At 35.7% G+C, this 21,730-nt stretch overlaps 1 protein-coding gene and 1 long non-coding RNA gene across 3 annotated transcripts in view; both read right to left on the bottom strand.

The window, feature by feature from the left end:
* Positions 1-21,730, bottom strand: part of LOC123877274 (calsyntenin-1) — a 224,475-nt gene that overhangs the window by 176,964 nt on the left and 25,781 nt on the right. The window lies entirely within an intron of this gene.
* LOC123877286 lies at positions 1,223-21,211 on the bottom strand. Its single transcript, XR_006798552.1, has 2 exons — positions 21,176-21,211; positions 1,223-1,280 (listed from the first exon to the last, which is right to left on the bottom strand). It is a non-coding gene; the product is annotated as an uncharacterized LOC123877286 (long non-coding RNA).

The raw sequence follows: 21,730 nt of genomic DNA, 5'->3' as shown, positions 1-21,730 counted from the left end.
TGCAAATCAATATTGTACCTACTTCGTATTCGAGGTAGGATAAAAATACGATACTGCTAGGTGTAAAATATAAGTGGTGCGATGAGTCAATGGGCACACCTGCAAGCGTATATTTATATTTCGGACTCATTTTAAATACCAATCTTTAGAATTTTAATAAAACGAATGAATTAATAAGGCTTTGCAATTAGCAGCATAATCTATACTTAATATTATAAAGAGGAAACCTTTGTATTTTTGTATTTTTGTATGTTTGTATTGAATAGGCTCAAAAACTACTGGACCGATTTCAAAATTTCTTTTACCATTACATAGAGGGATTCTTCCGAATCCGTATAGGCTATATTTTATCCCGGAAAATAGATAGGATTTTTCGTGGTAGTGAAAATTGTGGAGTAAGGCGTCGAAAAAACTGCCGTACGTTAACGATTCTCGAGAACGCTGCCTAAATGGTTAGAGATGTATGGTTGACTTCTATAGAAAAGTTGTAGAACTCAATAATGTCAACAAAAAAGTCCGCGAAAGTATAAACCAAACATTTATATTTTAGCCATTATAACCACTTTTCCATTAGTTTTACGATAAATTATAACTTTGACTTGCACCCGTGCGAAGCCGGGGCGGGCCGCTAGTATAAGATAAAATGGTATTATTCGTTGTTTAGAAATCCACCATTGTTTTTGGAATGCAATTATACTTTGAAGAACCAGCAATAAACACGGCGGTTACTCTTTTCAAAAGTTCAAGTTATTTATCTATATTTTACTGCAATATGTTACTTTGTTAAGGCTTAAGAGCATATATTAATGGGGTTTTCTCCATACAAACGTATTATGCTGTTTCCTTCGTGGATATTGTCTCTAGAGCAATGATTATTTTCATAGAAATCTAAGTCCTTGTAGAGCTTGTAACGTTGTCCTGGTTGAACTATAAACCATTTCTAAACTTTACCCTGAACTCAGTTTCCTATAGTAAATCCATAATAATTGCGATGGATTGCGACCCTCGGCTTCAATGTGGTAAATCGTTACCTGAAACAAAACGAAATACAATTTAGTAAATTATTTAGGACTGACTAAAAGATTTCATACCTAGATTTTTTGGGCTGTTTCGGTTATAATTAGGTACTTATAGAATTCCCGTGAGAACTTTTTATTTTTCTGGGCTAAAAGTAGTTTATGTCACTTACATACTCTTCTTAAACTACAACAATGCAAAAAATCACATCAATCCGTTGCTATGTTGCGACGTGACTGAAGGAGAAACCAACCACCAAAACACTCTCGCATTTAGTAAGGATGATTGTTATAAACATTCCTAGCTTAATATCTATGCTTATCTAGGACAAATATAGTAATTAAAATGTGAGTAAAGTTAGTATGTTTTCCATAATTTAGGAAACAGTATTTCATATAGTAGCAACTCTGTAAATAGAAATTGTATACAGTATAAATGGTAGCGGTATTCGTTAGGTTGTATCATCTAAGTAGTAAGTTCTATCTCAGAATACTCCTAGTTCTCAATTTGGAATTTGCTCAGTTAAGTTAAATGCAAATTGAATGTTCTAATGTTTGGGGAATGGTGAATGTTGAATGCTTCGCCAAATATTAACTTGTTTCGGGTCCAGTCCGTTAGGTCATAATTCATTAATGGAACAACGTTTATATGGCGAAAAGTGAATCCAAATTAAGTATCACCAAAGTACCGACCGCACATCCAGACGTAAAACAAACCATCAAACTGTCCTCGAAAGTACAAATAGAATAAACTGTTAGAGACATTGCCTTTGTTCAGTGTTTCATAAAAAAAATTGATTAGGAATAGTAGAATTATATGCAATTTAATAAGTCCTGTTAGAAGCAGATCAAAATGCTAGAATCCAGATATATGTAACATCATATCATTTGTTAAAAAAAGAAATATACCGGGAAAGAGTCTATAGGGCTGCTGCTGGTGTGAGCATTGGAGTTGAAAGGTTGTTTGAGAGAGTCCTTTTGAATTTGGAATGTGAGAGAAACAGATGATAAACGTCAATGTCAAAGACGCGATATTTAACACGAGTGTACATATAAATAAGCCACATGCACCCCATCCAGTTACCGGCTTAAATCAACGTTGATTGACTGTCGTAAAATAAAGTAGGTAAGCCGACCAAGCGAGCCTTGAATAGCATCGCTTTTAGCAATATTAAAGTTTGTAGTGTTATCTAACGGAGTAGTTCTCAATTTAGAATTTGTACAGTTAAATGCAAATTGAATGCACTAATGTCTAGGGACAGTGAATGGCGAGCGATTTGTCCCAGTTTATATTAACTTGGTTTGCGTATAGATTTTTCTACGCATCGTTAGGTAGGTACCTTCTATTGGCAGAATAATAAAGTTTACTATAGTGCGTACATTTTGAGATCTCACTCGCCATTTTTAACCCCGGACCCAAAAAGAGGGTTGTTATAAGTTTGACGTGTGTATCTGTGTATCTATCTGTGGCATCGTAGCTCATAAACTAATGAACCGATTTTAATTTAGTTTTTTTTGTTTGAAAGGTGGCGTGATTGAGAGTGTTCTTAGCTATAATCCAAGAAAATCGGTTCAGCGGTTTGAAAGTTATGAGCTCTTTTCTAGTTACTGTAACCTTCACTTGTCAGGGGTGGTATAAATTTTTAAACACTTGTAGCTCTACTATTCAACTGTCATATCAAAAGTAGGTATGGTTCACTTTTAAATTAAGAACTAAAGTTATATGTATTTTTAAAACGGAGTTTTATAAACTTTCAGGTTAGCCCGCTTCCATCTTATGACTGCATCATCACAAGATTGCAGTCAAGGGCTAACTTGTATCTGAATAAAAAAAATACCTACTCTGAGTAACCGGTTGATCGTCAAAAAGCAAGCCAAGGCTGCCAAGTATCGAGAATGGTAATGATTTTACTTGAATTTGTTTCGGAGAAAGCTGTCAAGGTGCCAGATTCCAGCTACCTACTCCAGATATATCGGATTATTACTTTTTGATGTAAAACTTATAAATCCAACTGAAGGAATTTGTTTGTAATAATTTTTTTAGGAATCTATTTATCAATAAGTCCTTAAAAATCGGTCCACTAGTATTTATTCGTAGTAAATAGTGATTATGTAGTGATATTATAAAGGTGTTTATTACTTATCGATCTAGCCCACGGACCCTGTATAGATAACAGTTCGGCTCATTTGAATATCAATCAATCACTCATTGAAATGTACATATTTATTACTATACTACGTACGTAGTAGTATAACTAAGTATGTATAGTATGCGACATATCCAGATGGCAATCGGGGCGTCCCCCGCCTCATACCCCGATCGCCATCTCGATCTGTCGCGTACCATAGATAAGTAATCAAAAACATGGCATGTCTAGACATAGATGAAACGCACTGATAAAGTACTTTTAAGTCAATATTAAAACAAGCTATACCAGTTCAGGTCGAACCACAGAACATAAAATAGAGTAATAGAAATTCCGCATTCCGCGGATCACCGCACTGTTCCACTTTTGAGCAATGCACTCGTACAAAAATAATTCGAAAAAAAATCTAGGAGCCACTGCAATGTTAAATATTAAATTGTCATCATCATTATCTCAATTGATCGCCACGCACCCAGAGCCTTGATCTCTCAGAATGAGAAATAGAAATAGTATTAGACGTAACCTAACCCGTAGGTATAACTGGTAATGTGTGGCACAGTTTTCAAGTTGCGAAGGTACGATATACGACACTGGGCAAGTGCGGTTTGGCAGATTTCACCTTTGAGAATATTAAGGCGAAAAGTATGATGGTTTCCTGACGATGATTTCCTTCACCGTTAAAGAAATTAAATGGTCAAAATGCACATAACTCAGAAAACTTAAGAGGTGGGTGCCCGATATCAAATATTGGACCCCTCCGAAAAGGAATAAGAAGTTTTAAACACTAGGCTTTCACTGCTCTTCAAAAATTCTTTTTTAAAACTCTAAATTAAACTTTAACGTGTGCACTTTTAAAATAACACGCAATGATGGGTCAGTGCCCATCGATTAATCGATAATCCCACGCTTCTATAACAACTCTATCGTTATTTTGCTTTCTGTGGGTTGAACCGAGTTTGTGCCCTACATTTCCAGTTTATCGCTAAGATAAGGTTTAGTTACTAGGAAGTAGGTAGTGAGTGAATGATTGCATGGGTTTAAAATAGCTTACTATATTATAGAGTTAGGTACTATGTTATTGCGAATTTTTGCCTGGATTGTCTCGTTCGTTTAGCATGATGACGACCGACGAGGTCGTATGTTCGATTCCCGGGCTAGGCCAAACAAGTTGTTATTTTTCTGTAAAAAAAATTCTCAGAACCGAGTAGGAAGTTGGCGGTGTTTGTTCATGTTGAAGAAGTTTACATTGATATAAATATATGCATGCATATCACTATATGAATGCAAAGTGTGTTTGTGTGTTACCTGTTTATCCTTCAACTACGCCGAAACGAAGCAACGAATCGACGTGATTTTTTGCATCCACATATAAATAAATAAATACAAAACCTAGGGGAAGGATATAGGCGACTTTTTATCGCGTAAAAAACCAGTCGGGGTGAATAGTTAAAGATACGGTTTAGCTTTACCCAGCTTTTAATAGTGCTTGGAATTTTAGTATGGTGTGATCCTTATAAAGTCTATACAAGCAGGTCATGAGCCAATAATGGAAATACCGTTTCATAAACGGAATTGGACGTTTATTCCAACAAAAGAGGTTACCAAATTTATTCAAATGTAAACTCAGATTGCTTACTCTGTCGTCAAGAGCAACTCCCCTAGAGATACTTTATACTAAAAAATCTCATCTGCCAAAGTGCCGGACCATTCGGTCAAGATTGTATCAAGTGTGTAGTGTTGATATATTTTTGTTTTCTATATTGTATTGCGTGGTAGCGACGAATCCGATTTTCTCACACATTAAATGAATTCAATAATAAGTCCGCCTATCTGAATTTAACCAATGTAGTGGACTATAATCCGCATTTAACGAATTTAGTTGACTATAGCCAAACCCTTCTCATTCTGAGTGGAGACTCGTGCGCAGTTGCGAGCTGGCTTGACGGATTGATGATGATATTATGATGAAATTTAACAATAATAATTTTTAAATTTCCGTCATCTTCTAACAATATTCAAAAGAAAAACATGTAGATGATTCCAATATGTGCTGTGTTATAATTTCCCAGAATTTCTAAAATGATTTGCACCGGACCAAAAGGGTCTAGCCAGATAAGCATAGCGAATCGGCCCCCAAATGACAACCTATTTCGAAACTTAGGTATCAATATCGCCTTGATGTACGAATACGATTTATACAAGTTTCGCCTCCCTACTCCGCTTTTTCCCTGAGATATTAAAAAAAATGTGCGTGAGTACGACTATCGTTCAAAGTGTCATATCTCGGAAAGTTTTAAAGATACAAACGTGAAACCAACTAATACAAATTAGTTGACTTATTCTTCTTCTAGCGCATAGCTCTATGATCTATCATATCATAGTCACTAGTCAAAGACCGGAAAAGGTAAACACAAATATATTATGTACAATAATAACGTATATTTTAGCTATATAACCAGTCTCCCACTCAGCTGGCACCGTCTCGTATTTCACGTTCAATTAAGTTGAAATATACAACTTACAAGCTAAATAAAATGTGAATAACAAGCAGGTATCTTTGTTATGAATAAATATCATATTTCAGCTCGATTCCGCCTTTTAGACGAAGTTTCAAATAGACTTTTGACTTTCCAAAGCTACGAAGTTACAGACAGTTAGACAGAAATGCTGAGTGAACTGTATAAACATTTTTATTCAAGAAATATTTTATTATCTTTTTTTATATAGTTAAACGTTTCATTGCATAAATGGCTGGATGCATGCTGTGTACATAATCCATACTAATATTATAAATGCGAAAGTGTGTCTGTCTGTCTATCTGTCTGCTACCTGTTTGCGGCCCAACAGTTTAACCGATTCCGACGGGTACAGAGTTAGCTTATATCCCGGGGACGGACATAGGCTACTTTTTATCCCGGAAAATCAAGGAGTTCCCACGGGATTCCTTAAGACCCATCCACTCAACCAATTTGTATGAAATTAGGCACCGAGGTAGCTTGCGTCCATGTTATTGACATAGACAACTTTTTATCCCGGAAAATCAAACAGTTCCCATGGGATCTTCAAAAACCTACATCCACGCGGACGAAGTCGCGGGCATCCTCTAGTTACAAATAAATCTATATCTATTATAGCTTTTTCTCTTTGGTATAATATAATATACAGAGCATCTATTGATGGTGTGTGGGCTGTGGCGGAGTGAGGAAATGCAAGCCTCGATGATAACTCATTATAGCCTCAATTTAGCACACAAATGAGCATTTTTCATAATTTTTTATGATATTATTTTTACCTAGACTTATAGGAAATTTCTAAACAATTTATATACACCTAGCGGTCAAGGCATTGGACGCGATCCCAGAAGACGCAAGTTCGAATCCTGCCAGTTCGCAATTTTCGATATGCGTTTAAAAATTATCTAGATGTGGGCATTTTTCAAAGTTTTTTTGAAAACTGTGCCATACATAGCCCCTAGATGGTTTTTTTTTTAATTTCAAAAAATAAAGCTGTTTTATGATGCTTTTATTTCAAGAGAGAGACCACAGACAATAATGACACAGACAATAGACAATATATAACATTCTGCTTAAGTGACTTTACACGATAGTAATGGTGACTTTATACAACATCTCCCTTTTTAAATAAATAAATTATTACAATTTTTTAGTTGACATTTTAAGAAGTTGAACACTATGACATGACATGACATTATTGAGTAAATTGCTAATTAGTTAATTACAAAGAGACAATTTTTTACATAGGTACATAATATAATAGTTTAAGTTTTACATATAAAAGTATAAGTTTTAAATTACATTTAAAGTTACATTTAGTTAAAAAGTTACAAATCATATTTCATAGGTAATTTAATTTCTCTACCAGATCTAGTCACATACTTGTAAAATTCCTTAGGTTTATGAACTGAATCCATGAATGAATCTGTAAATGAATCATGGTCTGCTTCCACCTGTCTCTCGCTTGGTTCCTCTTCCCTTTGACTAATTTGGGTTTCAGAAGCATTGGATTGCACCTCGGAATCGAACTTGTGACAACTTTCATTGGACGTGAACCTTATCTGTACTCTATTTCTCCTGTACCTATTACCTTTACTGTCTTCTATTATATATGACCTCTGACACTTTAACCTTTCTTTAACAATAGCAGGAAGCCAGTCTGAATTAGGATTCTTTTTAAAAGTGACATGATCACCAGGTTGTAAAAGTGGTAATGGTTTTTTATTTCTATTGTAATAACTTCTACTTTGTGCTCGGTCTTTATCAAAACTTTTTTTATAATCACTGAAGGTGACTACTTTAGGTTTAAGCTTTTTATTAGTGACTGGTATATGCATTCTTAGATTTCTGGACATTAATAACTGAGCTGGAGATGGAAAATTTGCTTTAGGTGTATTTCTATACTGTAATAAAGCCATGTATAGATCTTTATTAGACTCCAAACATTTTTTTAATAAATTTTTCATAATTTTGACAGAACTTTCAGCTTGACCGTTAGACTTTGGGTGGTATGGACTTGTAAGTTTATGTTCAATATCCCAATTATATAGAAATGATTTAAACTCTGCTGAATTATAAGGTGGACCACCATCGGAAACCAGGGAGACTGGTATCCCGTGGCGTGCAAAAATAGATTTTAACTGTATTATTATGTTAGAAGCTGTATATTTACTGTTCAGCATTTCTAATTCAATAAATTTTGAATAATAATCTGTGACAACTAAATAAGTTTTGTTATTAAAATGCATTAAATCAATACCTACTTGCTGCCATGGAAATTTGCTTATATTATAGCTTTGCAATGGCTCTGACTGATTATTAGGCTTAAATTTAGCACAAATAGAACATTGATCAACTAAATTCTTTATATCTGCACTCATGTTTGGCCAAAAAATAATATTTCTAGCAAGACTTAGACACTTATTGATGCCTTGATGACCTTCATGGACTTTCGTTAACATTTCATTTTGCATTGACTTTGGAATAATTAATCTATCATTTTTAAACAATAAATCATTAATGACATGAATTTCCGCCTGAATATTCCAGTATGACTTCAATAAAGGATCTACTTGATTTTTACTAGTAGGCCATCCATCCTGACAGTACTTTTTTAACATTTGCAATTGACCATCTAATTTAGTAGCTTGTAAAATTTTATTTTTGTATTCTTCACTTATAGCCAAGTTAGAATATACTGCATTTACATGACATGACAAATCTGACTCATAATTTGGAATATAGTTTTCTTTTAAAGCTGCCCTAGACAATGTATCTGATATGTACATTTCTTTACCAGGCACATGAATTACATTTAAATCATAAGCCTGTAAGGCAAGCATCATTCTTTGTAGACGTGCTGGTACATCGTGCAAAGGTTTTTTAAATAAATAGACTAAGGGTTTGTGATCTGTATGTACAGTGACCCTATTGCCATAGACATATTGGTGAAATTTTTCACAACCAAATTGAATAGCGAATAACTCTTTTTCTATTTGAGCGTATCTTTCTTGAGTTGTAGTTAGAGTTTTAGAACTGTAGGCTATAGGCTGTTTATTTTGCATGAGCACTGCTCCTAATGCTTTCTTTGATGAATCGACTGACAAGACTATAGGTATATTTGGGTTGTAATGAGCTAAGACAGGTGCATTTGTGATTGCATTTTTTAAAGATTGGAAACTTTTTTCACAATTTTCATCCCAGACCCAGACTGAGTCTTTTTTTAGAAGATTCCTTAAAACTTGAGTTTTTTCCGACATGTTTTGAATGAAAGGACCTAAATAATTTATCATACCTAAGACTCTTTGTAGTTCTTTGACATTAGTTGGGGTAGGCATGTTGACAATAGCCTTGACTTTTTCCTGATCGACCTTAGCACCTTCTTTACTAAAGACATAGCCTAAAAAACATACTTCTTTGACTGAAAATTTGCATTTATCTTTATTTAATTTTAAATTGACTTCTCTTGCTCTCTGCATGACTTTATATAATCTTTTGTTATGAATTTCTTCTGTTTCCCCATATACTAGAATATCATCGACAAAAACTAAGACTCCTTCGAGATCAGCAAAAATTTCTGTCATTACTCGATGAAAAATTTCTGACGCAGCATTAATACCATAAGGTAATCTTAAATAACGATAACGACCAAAAGGTGTTTGAAATGTGCAAAGATCTGAGCTCGCACTATCTAGTTTCAGCATCCAAAAGCCAGAAAAAGCATCAAGATGTGAAAAATAAGAAGCACCTTTTAATATTGACCTAATTTCATCTATACTTTTAAGAGGATAATGTTCTCTGATAATGTATTTATTTAAATTCCTAGGATCAAGACAAATTCTTAACTGACCTGACTTTTTGACAGTGACTACAACAGAATTTACCCATTCAGTAGGATGTGTGACTTTTTCTATGACGTTCATTTCCGACATGCGATCCAATTCTTCTTTTAATTTACTATATAATCCAAATGGAACTTTTCTGGGAGGATCAACGCATGGTACTGCATTGTCCTGAAGCTTCAAGCGACAAACAGGAGGTAGACATCCAAGACCCTGAAAAACATCATTAAATTCTGTTAATATTTGACTTTGAGACATTTTTTTATTGTTGATCGCAAAGACTCTTTTTAAGACACCTATATCAACACATGTAGGTAGACCTAAGACTGTAGAACAACTAATGTTAGCTATATAAAATGATATTCTTTGTTGACAACCATTAAAATTGCAAATTAAATCACATTGACCTAAAACTTCTATTGACGACCCATCAAAACCTTTTACATTGGCTTGAGACTTTTTAATTATTGACTGTGACAATTTTAATGTTTTAAATGTATTATATGACATGATATTTATATCAGCACCAGAATCTAATATACATTTGACTTGTACATTGTTTATAAACATGCTAAGATACCAAGACTTATTAGAATTTGAAGAATCACTGCAATTTTTCACCATTCCTATAAAAAATTGTTCACTGTTAGACATCTGTTCTGTAGAATTGACCGTTGACTGTAAATTTCTAATGTTATTTTTGTTAAAGTAGCAAAATTTTGAAAAATGATTGAGACGATTACACGAATTGCACTTAACTCCTTGAGCTGGGCATTTGAAGCGATGAAATTGACCACACCGTCCACAGGTTTTGTTATTGGCACTGCGCTGACTAAATGGACTCTGACTGCGTTGCCTTGACTTGACTTGACTATGTGACATACTTTGTTTATTTGAAGAACCTCTGGACCTTGACCTTGGTCTTTGCCTTTGTATGTGCATGACTGTGTCTGGACATTGTGTACTCTCAATTTTTTGAGCATTTTCTTGCGCCATGATGACGGTTTTTGCTAGTGTAAGTGTTCTTTCAAGAGTAGGGTTGTTTTCTTGCAGTAATCTTTGCTTCACATTAATCAATTTGGAACTCATGTTCGCTATAAAGATGTCTCTGATTAATGAGTCTTTTAGCTCTCCAAACTCACATTTATTTGCTTTGTTCTGCAAGTCAGTGATGAAACAATCAATAGTTTCCTCATCTTTTTGGACCCTCGTGAAAAATGAATGACGTGTCATCGTTAGGCTTTTTTGTGGCTCAAAGTGATTGTCAAATTTGTTTTTTACTTCCGATAATGTTATCTTCTCTAAATCCAAGTTAAAAGAATTGTAAATCTCCACGCCTTTTTCACCGACAGTGTGTAGCAATATGGCTATTTTACGTTTTTCGGACGCAGCTTCCAGGTTCGTGGCGAGAAGGAACATTTGGAAACTCTGCCACCACTTCTTCCACTCCACTGCATTGCTCTGGCTATCAGCCTTCGAGACGACAAGTTTGGGAACATTATTAAAAATGTTTGATGTCGAACACGTGTCGTTTGCCGACATGACTTGAGGAGTTTTTGCTGTGTTCGGCATTTTGTCTAAATTGTTTTAAACTGTAAGTTATTTATTTAACTTTTACGACTGACTTACTAATTTTCCACAAAATCTTGGTACTTTTTAGCAGTTTGACTATTCATTTTAATTTTAATTTTTATAATTCTGACACCATGTTTTATGATGCTTTTATTTCAAGAGAGAGACCACAGACAATAATGACACAGACAATAGACAATATATAACATTCTGCTTAAGTGACTTTACACGATAGTAATGGTGCTAGTAGTAAGCCAAAGATCTCGCAGCTGAGGAAAAGGCACCGCGAGATTTCAGGCGCCATTTTCCAAAAATAACTGTTTAGTTTGCTTTCTTCTTTTTTTTTAAATTACGACTTGTTTCGAAAAGAGCCTAACATAAGTGACAATAGACTAAACAAGTATACTAACTACCACAACTACGAACAGAGGATGACCTTAATGAAAATCTGATTGGTTTTGTGCTCCACACACGTGGATCGATACGGTATTATCCCTAGATTTCAGGTAGATAGGCTTTACGGTTTACCTATATGACGAAAGCATTTAGGTAGACACGAATAGATAAAAATTTGTATGAAAGTCCATTTTTAGGGTTCCTCACCCGAATGCTGCCAACGGGACTCTATATTTTTGACAGCCTCTCTGGCGCAGTGGTAAGCGCTGTGGTCTTATTAGTGGGAGGTCCCAGGTTCGATTCCCGGCAGGGGTTTGGAATTTTAAGATTTCTAAATTTCTGGTCTAGTCTGGGGGGAGGCTTCGGCCGTGGCTAGTTACCACCCTACCGGCAAAGCCGTGCCGCCAAGCGATTTAGCGTTCCGGTACGATGCTGAGTAGAAACCAAAGGAGTACGTATATGGGTTTTATGAAAACTGCCATACCCCTTTCAGGTTAGCCCGCTTCCATTTCAAACTGCATCATCACTTACCAACAGGTGAGATTGCAGTCAAGGGTTTGTATGAATTAAAAAAAAATACTAAGCTTTCGCTGTCCGTCCGTCTGTTTGTCAGCGGGCTGTATCTTATGAAGCATAATAATTATGTAGGTAGATATTTTCAGTGTGTGGTACGGAACTGTGTGTGAGTCCGACTAGCACATAACTGGTTTTTCAAGTGATATCTATGAAAAATATTGGTAGGTATTTCGAGCTTTTGGGTAAAAGTCGTTTTTTTTTCGGGAAAGTTAATGTTTCAAAGTTTCAACATTATCCAATATTCTTGAAATAAAGCTCTTGAGATAATTCAAAAAGTAAACTGTATTAAAAAATAATCCAATTTACATTTTTTCGTACCTACAACAAAATAGGCACATATTTTATTTAACACAATTACTCGACGGCAGCCATTTTCCATTAATTTTCGTTATAAAACACCTAACAAGTACAACGAGGATTTGTTTTTGACAACTCCCAAATAAAGTTACCGGATTTGAAGAATTTTCATAAACTTCGTTACCTATATTAGGCACCTAAATTAGAAAAATTGAATTATATACTGGACTACCTGTAAAAATTGTGAATGTTTCTTTTAAAACATAGGTAATATGCTTTTTTATAATATTAACAGGGCTCTCTCCGTTACTCGCTTCATACAATCGTAGTTCCAATTTCATTTGAATATTAAGCAACCAAAGTCCATGAAATTTTGCATACATATTCTAGAAACTAATATCTGTGTCTGTGGTGTTTTAGATTTTTCTAAAAATATGTAGTTTTAAAATTACAGGGGCTCAAAGATTTGTATGTAAATTTTTAAGACCGCGTAACTTTGAAACCGAATATTTTAACAGAAATCTGGAAAACCACAGACATAGATATTAGTTTCTAGAATATGTCTGCAAAATTTCATGGACTTTGGTTGCTTAATATTCAAATGAAATTGTAACTACATTTGTATGAAGCGAGTGACGGAGAGAGCCATCTTAATAACATTAATGTTTCACAACAATCTATATAGATACTTATAAGAACACTTGGCCTGATTGACTGACTGACTGACACAGCTTAAACCGCTGGGTGGCTTTAGATAGAGGTTTATGGAAGTCCTTCATATTTAAGTTATACTCAAAAAAAAGACTTTTGATTAAAAAAAAAAGGAATATAAAATATTATGTTTCAAGATTATTGGAAACATCCCCAAAGGGGTTACATAATCCCCTATTTAGGGTTGTATGTAAGACGTAATTTAAGTTATTTCGTTTCAAGTTATATCTATGACTAGCTTAGCCCGCGACTTCGTCAGCGGGGATTACCTGACCCCTATTCTACTCCAAAATCCTTCTTATTGTAAGGTGAGAATCTTTCTCAGTAGTGCGCCGGCGAAAGCTTGTTGACGATGGTTATGGTACCTATCTAGAAAGACCTTGAATAAATAAGTAACATAGCAACAAAATATTTTAACTTTGATCTTTCATCAAAAGATGAGTGATAATTTCAGAGGGCTGAAAGTTGAAACCCGACACCAAGAATAACTTAAGCCTCGGCTCTTCACAAATGTTAATGAGCACTTCAGTTCAATAGATACCGTTTATCTTTTATCTATTTAATGATATCTATATCTTGGAAATCTTGGTAGCAACAATATTGCCCTTTGGAAGTAATAATTAGAACAGTCAATCATTCAATTCAATAGGGTCTTGAACTGTAATAATAAAATGATGTGATGTTTTGTATAGCGGTAGTTTATGTGGCTAGAATTTATTATTAACTAGCTGACGCCCGCGACTTCGTCCGTGAATTTGTGGTTACATCGTTAAAAAAAAATTTAAACCTGTTTCAATTTTCAAAGTAAGATAACTATACCAAGTGGGGCATCATATGAAAGGGCTTTGCCTGTACATTCTAAAACAGATTTTTTATTATTTTTATGTTTTTGATTTATCGTGCAAAATGTCGAGAAATATCCGAGTACGGAACCCCGGTTTTTTTTAAATAACTGCAACCGTTTCGTACCTTTAATAACCGCCTGTCTATCTGCTTTTAGTTAAAAGTTAAAACGCCGTCTTTTTAATATGCACAATTAAAAAGTCCTCAGAACTTATTTAAAAGCACTTAAAATCTACATTTTAAGCAGGAAAAGCTGCATAAGTATAATACCAGACACGGTTTTCCTAGCATCATATCCGTAGCGAGCTTAGGACTTCCAATTTTGAGCTTTCATTTTGAACCTTTTGAAAGGCGCGGCTGACGCTGAAATCTGTGAGAAGCATTTTTAGACGCCTGGTATTAATATTGCAGGGGTTCAACATCGCTGCAATATGCCAAAGTGCAGTTTGCCCGCTTATTTTTTGGATGTTTTCATTTTATTAGGGTTCCGTACCTCAAAAGGAAAAAGAAACCGTTATAGGATCATTTCGTTATCTGCCTGTCTGTCCGTCTGTCATGTCTATCAAGAAAACCTATAGGGTATTTGCCGTTGACCTAGAATCATGAAATTAGGCAGGTAGGTAGGTCTTATAGCACAAGTAAAGGAAAAAATTCGAAAACTGTAAATTTACGGTTACATCATAAAAATAATTTAAATGTGTTAATAAACAAAACATAATTAGTATTTTCAATTTTCAATGTAAGACAACTATACCAAGTAGAGTATCATATGAAAGAGCTTTACTTGTACATTCTAAAATAGACTTGTTTGTTATTTTTATGCATAATAGTTTTTGATTTATCGTGCAAAATGTCGGAAAAATACCCGAGTACCGAGTACGGAACCCTCAGTACGCGAGTCTGACTCGCACTTGGCCGGTTTTTTTCATTTTTAGTGCGCCGTGCCCGAAGGGTGCCAACGTGACCGTATTACTAAGCCTCAGCTGTCCGTCCGTCTGTCTGTCAACGGGCTGTATTTCATTAACCGTAATTATAGGTAGAGTTGAAATTTTGAGAGTGTATTTCTATAGCCACTATAACATATAACAAATAATAATAATAAAACCAATATGCCGAATTTCAAAATGGCTGCCATTAATTTTTTTTTAAAGTACACAATGTTATGATATACGATGGTAAGGTAAGGTGCATTCGAACTTGATTGGTTTTTAGAAACCTGATTTGGGTACATTTAAAGTTCAGTTTGAGAGGTTCAGTCCATTCTGTAATTTTCCGGATTTCCGTAAAAAATATTCAGTTTCAAAGTTGTGTAACTTTTCTTACGGGTCTTACGAGAATTCACATAAATATAAATCTTTAAATCTGGCAAACCACAGTATATATTAGTTTTAAGAACGACAACGACGACAGACAGACAACGAAGTGATTTTATAAGGGTTCCTTTCTCATTTTGAGATACGGAACCCTAAAATTAAAGTTTCGATTCAATATTCCGTCAACTATGCAGGGAAACGATAAGTAGTGTAGGTATATGAATATCATAACAAAATAGTAATTTAAATATCAACACGTAAATCCATATGAAATATTATGAGATAGAGATCGATTGATGTTTCGGAGATTATGCATTGATATCAGCAGTGTTGTGAATGATATTGATTATTTATTATTACCTTTAATCTTTAGTATCTCTACTCAGTAGTATGTGTAGAGTGAGTTCTTGGTTTGTTCCTGAATCATTATATCTGTCAAATATTAGGTACTAGCCGATGTCCGCGACTTCGCCCGCGTAAATTTAGGTTTTTTGAAATCCCGTGGGAACTCTTTGATTTTCCGGGATAAAAAGTAGCCTATGTGCTAATCCAGGATATTATCTATCTCTATTCTAAATTTCAGCCAAATCCGTCCAGTAGTTTTTGCGTGAAGGAGTAACAAACATACACACACACACACACACACACACACACATACAAACTTTCGCCTTTATAATATTAGTGTGATTTGAGCACTAAGCACTAGGGGTGACGTGAAATCAATGATTTGAAAATCACGTAGAGTAACTGTAAGCAATACGTGCCAATACCTTACCATCTTTTAGTAAGTATAATTATTCAACTTTACTAATAGTATATGTAATTATATCATGTATTGTACTTAAGAATAGTTGTTTTAGTTGATACTAATAGTAGCTATATATAATAGCTTGATTGTATAGGATAGTAAATACCAACAGGTTCATATCGTTGGAAAAAACCCGTCTTATAACACTCCAAATAACTTTCTTTGTAGTTCAATTCGATAGAGCTTATTTGTTGCGTTCAATTTCTCGCGAATTGTACGACACTTGTTGTTACCCCACTCCCCCCTACTTTTGACTTCCAGTAACCACTCCCCCCACTTTTGACTTCCACTTACTAAAGTTGTGTTTGCCTCTATTGTATTATTTGTATGTAAGAAACATTGTTGGCAAACTTGGACTGAAATTTAGTTTCCGTTGTTTGATAAGATTAAGGGTTTGAACATACACAACGCGCACCGGACGTTTGATGCGTATAGCTTACTTTAATCTAAACTAGCTGATGCTCGCGACTTCGTTCGCGTGGATGTAAGTTTTTTAAAAATCCCTTGGGAACTCCATGATTTACCGGGATATAAAGTAACCTATGTGCTATCTATATATAGGGTATAATCTATCTCCATTCTGAATTTCAGGCAAATCCGTCCAGTAGTTTTTGCGTGAAGGAGTAACAAACATACACAAACACAAACATTCGCCTTTATAATATTAGTGTGATATATAAAAGGAAAAGCTGACTGACTGACTGATCTATCAACGCACAGCTCTAACTGACAGGGTATGGCGGTTTTTATTAACCCATACCCCTTTGGTTTCTACACGGCATCGTACCACAACGTTAAATCGCTTTGCAGCACGGCTTTTCCGGTAAGGTGGTTACTAGCCATAAACGAAACCTCCGACCAGACCAGACCAGAGAAAATTTAGAAATAATAAAATCCCACCCCTACCAGGAATCGAACCCGGGACCTTCTATTAATGAGACCACAGCGTTAACCACTGCGCCATCGAGGTTTTCCGAAATCGACAGAAGTGATAACAATTTTCATTTTAGCTATCAACTGCAATCAAATCTATGCTATCAAATCATACACACATACGCGCGCGTTCAGTATGACGGTCGAGCGTTGTCTTGTTAAGGGTTTCACATCAAACAATACCTAGTAGTTGTAACCTGTATCCGACCTATATTTGAACCTGTTAGCTGAACTCTGCATCTATACTACATCTATATCTATTCGTATGTTCTTACTAACTTTCTAACATTGTATACCTACTGTTTATAAGGCACATCTACTAACAAATACTTAGTACATAGCAAAATATTAAAATAATATTTAGGATAACTATTTGTGCATTGAAATAGTTTAAGAACTAAGAATAAATAAATGATATTGATATTGATATTGATACAGGGTGTAACCAGAACGCTAGCAAAAATTTGGGGATATTATACTACCTTAACATGCCTATTCCAATGCCAATAACCATTTGCCTTATCTTGTAGTTTTAGTGATTTAGTATAGCATTGCAAAACTTCGGGTCAATGCCCCACCTACGACGCGGCATTAACTTCAATTGGCCTATTTACGCAACGTTCGTTGACCTCTAGCGTCAGTCGATGTTTTATTTGCAATATATTGTGAACTTTTAAAAATGCAGGATTTTTTATTTATTGTTTTCGCGTTTTGCTTTTGTGGCAATCTACTATCTTAGCAGTAATCATCAGTACAACCAGCGTCCTGTATACACCCTGTATATCAGAGCAATTACCGGTGTCTGTATGTTGTTCGGCTTTGTGCAACGCCGACAGATGCGTTCGATATCAATACTGGTTTGAAACAAATTGTACCTACAAACTTTATACGAGCTTTTGAAATAAAACAGTTGAAAATATAAAGGTCAAAGGACCAACAAGCTTTTGTAAAAACATTGTTTGTTATTAATAGGTATAGGTATCTGATACAATTTTTTTTTAAATTGCAATGTGAAAGTCTCTATTTCAATTTACTAGTCTTTATAGGCAGGCACGTATACTGAATACTGAAATAACCTACAGGAAATCAGTAAATGCACGAATTTGATTTGAATTTGCGGCATGCACTGGTCGAACATCGACCGACATCATTCGCTTAATGATCACTCTGAACAGGAACTACGGATTATAAACCACGCGACTCTGATTAATAATAGGTATATCAACAGATTTCCATTTAACTAGAAATAGACATTATAGCTTATTAAGTACTAGAGAATGCCTGCGACCTCGTCCGCGAGGATTTAGGTTTTCAAAGATCCCGTGGGAACTGTTAGATTTTCCGGGATAAAAAGTTGCCTATGTCAATTACATGGACGCAAAGTTACCTTGATACCAAATTTCACACAAATCGGTTAAGCGGATGGGTCTTTAGGAATCCCGTGGGAACTCTTGGATTTTCCGTAATAAAAAGTAGCCTATGTCCGACCTAGGATATATCATATTATAAGCTAACTCTGTACCCGTCAGAATCTGTTAAACTGTTGCTGTGAAAAGGTAGCAGATAGACAGACAGACACACTTTCTCATTTATAATAATATGATAGTATGGAAGTAAAGATTAAGCATAGTACTACATACAGAGTGTTTAATAAATCTCATAATATGACAATAATGAGGACAATAATGAGTAATCGTAACATTAGTTAATGCCACTGTGAGCGACGGACCGCCTCGTGTCCATCACCCACAGGTCCTCCCGAGGGCCAGGGTTCGCGGGGAGGGACATTCCCCTCCACGTTCCCCATCCTCAACATCTTCCTCGCCCGTCACCAAACTGGACAGGCGAGAAGCCGGCGATGTAGCCAGTGATTGGATGAATGATGATTCCATGAAGAGAAATTGTTAACCATGTTACCAGGGTACACCGGCCCAAGCTCTGCTCTTCCCCCTGGACGTATCCTAAAGGGGGGGAGTCCACTAGGCTCGCTGAGCCGATTTGAATCAAATCGCAATAAATCGCCACCTACAGGTATGTTTACTATAGAACTGTAGAACAGCGCGCCGAATCTGTTTGTCAAACAAATAATCAACGCGTTTCAGCTCAATTCGGCGCGCCACAGGTCGAAGGCTTCACTTTACTGGCTGAGAGGTCTTAGATATCTGCATTCCTGCGCTACAAGATCACCATTCGAAAACCTTGGGACCCCAAGGGCTATCAGTTCTATCTATGTGCCTCATCCATTGCCGCAACTTCGCAATCCATTGGGATAAGTATAGGTATGTCGGTGTCAAGCCAGCAAAAGTGAATCGCAGCAATTTATCACCAAATTTGCACTTAACGAAAATAGACACTGAAATCAGACGTCGCTGGTGGAATAGCGGCAAAAAAGGTAGGAAATGTGATTTATCGACTCAGTCGCCATGTTGGCACGGTGTCTTTTCTAAGGGTCCATTAGACTACAGGTTCAGCATCAGTCGATACCGTCAATTTTTTTTTTTTGAATATGAATTTATTGATATTTGAAAGCAGTGAAATATTCAGAAAGGATAATGGGCAAAATACAAGGGTCTAGATCTTGATCCTTGGGGTCTTTGAAACCGCCACTAAACAGTCATTTCTTCCTTCCTTCCTGATCCAGCCACTCCCCGCCACCTGCTTCAGGTCATCGGTCCAGCAGGCCGGAGGAGGAGGAATGGCTGACGCCATAAATACTAGCTGATTGATATATTAAAAATACCGTGGGAACTCATTGATTTACCAGAAAAAGTAGCCTATGTGTTAATCCAGGGTTTAATCTATCTCACAGAGAGTATCTACAAAGAGTAACAAACATACACCCAAACACAAATTTTCCCCTTTATAACATGAGTATTCATGAGTGATGACTGATGGAGCAGAGAATTTATCCGGATATTCATCATGCAAACATCAATCATCAAAGACGGTAGGATTTCTGTCAGTCACAGCAATGACTGTGGAAAACCCTATAGTCTAACATACCCTTAAGTGCCATGCGAGTTGGGACCTCCTCACTTAAATATTAAAGAGGTTATGAATATTAGAAGCGCCGCGCGTGATGTAGCTCCTTATGGCTTAGTAGCATGATATGGGTTTATTGTACGATTATTATACAAGTAACTAGGTATGCAGTACATTCTAGTCAAGACTACCTGATTTTGAAGATAAGAACATATATTACTTTACCCTCTGGAGTGGAATTTACAAAATTTCATTAAAAAAAATCTTTCTTATTGAGTACTTACGTTATAATAAAAGGAATCTATTGTCAAATTGTTAGATCAGTCAGTCAGGGTTATGTGTTTAGATGATGTACAAGTGTAAATTAAAAATTTAACAGCCCCACAAGGGATGGTTACAGTAATAACTAGAAAAGAGCTGATAACTTTCAAACGGCAGAACCGATTTTCTTGGATTATAGCTAAGAACACTCTCGATCAAACCACCTTTGAAACAAAAAAAACTAAATTATAATCGGTTCTTTAGTTTAGGAGCTACGATGCCACAGACAGATACACACGTCAAACTTATAACACCCCTCTTTTTGGGTCGGGGATTAAAAACAGTAAGGCTCTTCGGTCTCTGCATGCCTTGGAATTCTGCAAAGTAACCTTCATCTATCAATCGCCTAATTAGTTACAGCTTGCAGCTACAAAGTTCTTGCAAACTTTCATTAAGGAAAATTTGGAACAAAGTACAGCAAAAAATAGCAAAACATTAAATTCGTCTTCGTTCTTTAAGTTCCTATCCGCACGACTTTGGGGAAAAGATTACCCAAATCCGCGGATAATCCATGTCTTTCAATTACAGGAAATCCAATTGATCGTTTTATTGAGCGTTACTGGCCGCACCAAGTACTTAGTTGCTATCTAGGTTTCGATTACTGGGTCAGGCTAAAAATAGGTATCGGATTTTTCTGTCTAGAAATTCTCAGTACTAGCCCAGAGTTAGGAAGTTGGCGGTATGTCACCCCGTGCCTCGGAGAGGACGTAAAGCTGTCGGTCCTACGCCTGATCTGTCTTCGGTCGTGTCGGATTGATGTCCCATATAGCTCTGAGAGTGGAATACTTAGAGTGCAACTGTGTTTGCGCAACGTCCTTCTCCGGGATGCAAACTATCTCATCAACTTACGTCAAAATCTGTTAACTTGGCGGGCAGTGAAGAACTTTGCAAATAGACAAACAGACAGACACACTTTCGCATTTATAATATTAGTATTCATTTCTAGCAGGTAATTTGAAGGTAAGCACTTAAAATATATAGGTACTTGGATAAGGTAAGAATCGTGGATTATTATAATCCCAAATCCAATTTATTTTCCTCCCGAAATCCTAAGATAAGTACACATCAGAATGTCCGTACAGACGGACGCACGGAATAATAATATTATTATTAGAGAAGATAATTAATTCCCAGGGATATGGAATTAATTATTTATTTGCTCCCGAATTTGAGATACCCAATCCGCCCTGATATAATTTATTAGAAAGTGCTTTATTAAATTGTTGTTAAATAAGACTTCTTTACATTTTAACGAGCACTGGTTGAGACATTATGTAGGTATTATCTGAGTTTAACTAAAAGCAAGTTTTTTTCTTTCATTATCCTACTTCTCTTTTTTACCCGACTAGGGCAAAGCCAAAAGGAAGGATTTTAGCAGTCCATGTAATATGTATGTATGTATGTATGTTTGTAGTTAGTAGTAGTACAGTTCGTAGATACGTAAGTAATATAGTTTTATA

Source organism: Maniola jurtina, chromosome 23, assembly GCF_905333055.1.
Source record: "Maniola jurtina chromosome 23, ilManJurt1.1, whole genome shotgun sequence".
In the NCBI taxonomy this organism is placed as follows: Eukaryota; Metazoa; Arthropoda; class Insecta; order Lepidoptera; family Nymphalidae; genus Maniola; species Maniola jurtina.
This window is presented reverse-complemented; position numbering and strand designations above follow the sequence as displayed.